The sequence below is a fragment of the Dama dama genome, chromosome 29 (genome assembly GCF_033118175.1).
Source record: "Dama dama isolate Ldn47 chromosome 29, ASM3311817v1, whole genome shotgun sequence".
In the NCBI taxonomy this organism is placed as follows: Eukaryota; Metazoa; Chordata; class Mammalia; order Artiodactyla; family Cervidae; genus Dama; species Dama dama.
The window spans coordinates 10,024,875-10,028,180 of record NC_083709.1 but is presented as its reverse complement, the minus strand read 5'-3'; the positions used below and the strand labels follow the sequence as shown (position 1 = coordinate 10,028,180).

General features: G+C 37.5%; 1 pseudogene; it reads right to left on the bottom strand.

The window, feature by feature from the left end:
* Positions 1-1,008: 1,008 nt before the first annotated feature.
* On the bottom strand, positions 1,009-1,973 carry LOC133048428 (olfactory receptor 5F1-like; annotated as a pseudogene).
* Positions 1,974-3,306: the final 1,333 nt, after the last annotated feature.

The window sequence follows — 3,306 nt, the reverse complement described above, 5'->3', positions numbered from 1 at the left end:
TGAATGTGTGTGAGGTGGCTTTGACTGTATAAATCATCGGGAAGACAGAAAGTGAGAGAAGAATAGAAAATTTTGAAAGGAAAGAAGGCAATATAAGAAAAACTATTGTAAGTGGTGCATTCTAATCAGAGAACAGTTTTCTAAATTGCATTCTTTTATACACATTCATAACTTCTTTTTTTTAGTGAATATGTGTTTGTAGGAATAGCAGAAATAAATGTTGATGTGTTTTCTGCTACTATTAAAATTATGTTCCTGAATTTTGATTTAAGCTTATCCCCAGGAAATTATTCCATGAAATAAAATGGGAATCTATTCAAAACTTAAAACATTTGCCATATATGCTATATAGCAATCTATTACAAAACATAAATGGGGAAAAGTATGCATTGGAAAAAATAAAATGAAAATTCTACGTTCTTTTCTTGGCTAGTTTCATGTGATACTGTTACTTTTGTTTTTAAATACTTAATAATCTAATTTCCCTAACCAAGATTACTTTATAAATAAGCACAAATTTTGATGACACAATGGAAATATGAAATAATCAAGTAAAAAGTATATAATTTTATAACAGTCTGATACACATTTTATATGTTAGTTTATATCTACAGAGAAGGCAATGGCAACCCACTCCAGTACTCTTGCCTGGAAAATCCCATGGACGGAGGAGCCTGGTAGGCTACAGTCCATGGGTCGCGAAGAGTCGGACACGACTGAGCGACTTCACTTTCATTTTTCACTCTCATGCATTGGAGAAGGAAATAGCAACCCACTCCAATGTTCTTGCCTGGAGAATCCCAGGGATGGCGGAGCTTGATGGGCTGCTATCTATGGGGTCACACAGAGTCTGACACGACTGAAGCGACTTAGCAGCAGCAGCAGCAGTTTATATCTAATCGGATACAAGTACTTGAGTAATAATAATACATGATTAATTAGGAAATATTCTCTTGAAAACAGTAAGCTTGACCCACACTTTAAAACTTCAAAACTTGCTCTGTTTAGTCAAGAAAACTTAGGCAACAATCCTACAGATAAACGGACCATTTTCTTAGTAATCACATTCCGTAAAATCTTCTTTACTTCCTCATTCCTAAGGCTGTAGATCAGAGGATTCAATATGGGGATCACCACAGCGCAGAACATGGAAGCTACTTTGTCCCGAGTCAGGGAGTAGCTGAAAGTGGGTCTCAGATAGGAACAGATGGAGGTGGAATAGAACAGGATGACGGCTGCCAGGTGAGACGCACTCGCGGAGAAGGCTTTGCGCATCCCCCCCTGCATGCATACTGAAGGTGGAGAAGAGAGTGTAGGAGTGGGGGGTGAGGACCGCCAGCAGAGTTCTGACCATGTTCGCACCAGCGAATGTGAAAAAGATGCTTTCACACGGGTGTGTGTCAGAACACGAGAGCTTAAAAATTGGAGTGGTGTCACAGAAGAAGTGGTGGATGACATTGGATCCACAGAATGGCAAGCGGCTTATACAACTTGTGTGAACCATGGAGTTCAACAGTCTTGCTGTAAAAGCCCCCACTGCTATTTCTAGGCAGACTGTTCTGGACATGATCAAGGCGTAAAGGAGAGGGTTGCATATGGCCACATAGCGGTCACGGGCCATTCACCCAAAAAAGGATGCATTCAGTTGTGGCCAAGGCTATAAAGAACTACTTCTGCAGAAAGCAGCCAGCAAAGGAGATGGGTTTCTTCCATGATAAAAAATCTACTAGCATCGTTGCAGTGATGCTGGATGAATAACAAACACCCACAAAGGACAGGTTAGCCAGGAAAAAATACATGGGTGTGTGAAGTTGGGAATCAGCTCTGATTAAGAGGATCATCCCAACATTCCCCAAAACTGTAAGCATATAAATAATAGAAAAATGACAAAAGAGCATAAGCTGTAGCTCCAGTGTGTCTGCTAATTCCAACAGGATGGACTCCATCAGTGAATTATATTTTTTTCTGGCCATTTATTACAGATTTATAATGCTTCAGCTTCCATTAGATGGAAACATTTTACTGTTCTATGTTTGCATGAAGTAATAGCAATGTTAATGTGGTTAGTGGCACATGAGGGGAAAAAAAGGCTTGGATAATAGAGTATAGTAAATAGAACAATTGAAATAAGGTAGAAACTAGTGAAAAAATGAATAAACATTGGAGTTTGTTAAGCAATTGTATTAAATGTGGGTTGAGGCATCCACAAATCCTTGGTCTAAGTCTACATATTCCACTTCAGTATTTTCAAATGCAACATTTATGGTCCATTCTTTCTCTTCTAGCCCACATCCAAAACGCAAAGTTCAGAGCTATCCTTGTTGAAGTCTTCCCCATTTTCTGAGGAGGTATTTAACTCAAATGCATTTTTTTTTCTCACAAACATGGCTCTCTATATTCTTTGAGTCCAATATTTATGACTCACCATCCGAATATCACTTTTGTGTTCTCCAAGCAGCAAACATAGCCTGTTTCAAATAACCAATATTTTGATACCTATTATACTCTTGAGAATTATTACGTAGCATTTTAAAAGTTAACCACACGTCTGTTCTCATTACAAAGCACATTATCCAATCAATGCTCTGTAGTAGCAGTCACCATACCTGACCTCAGCAGGGAGAGATAAGGGCAGCAGTTCACACTTAATAACATCTTTCCCAGTACTTGTTCATCTGGTCTGTTATTTTCTTTCTTATCAGAATCTTCTCTAATAACTCAATTGAGGCATAAAAATTACAAAGAGACAATTTTCATGTTGAAATGAAATGAAATCAGAGGTAATATTGATTCTATCTGTTTAAAAATTTGAGACACTTCTTGAATATACACACTTACCTGGATTTTTTTTTTTCCCTGAAAGAGGGTTGGAAGACCATGGGGACTAGACTATAGCCTTTAATTGTGAGTCAATCCTCAAATGGCAGAAACTCCATTCTCAAAAGTAATTAAAATATGATCACAAATAGGTAGGTGGAATCACGGCACACTCTATGTGGATTTGCATCATAACTTGGTTATCGATCTCTGTGTTACTTTAAAGTTGTTTTCCAAAGATAAAAACTTTTAATTGGCTATTTAATTGCCTATTTTTTTTGATAATTTTAGCTTATTCCAAAAGGGTACATAACCCATTACAAAATTATAATTCTCCCCCTATGTATGCATATGTCTGAGTGTGTAACTGTGTGTGTATGTAACTCACCACATTTTTGGGTAAATTTAACCTGTAACCCACCTGTTTTGAGTGAAATAAATTGGAAGAAGATGCTAACTGCTAAGTTCATGAATATTCTTCTGACGAAT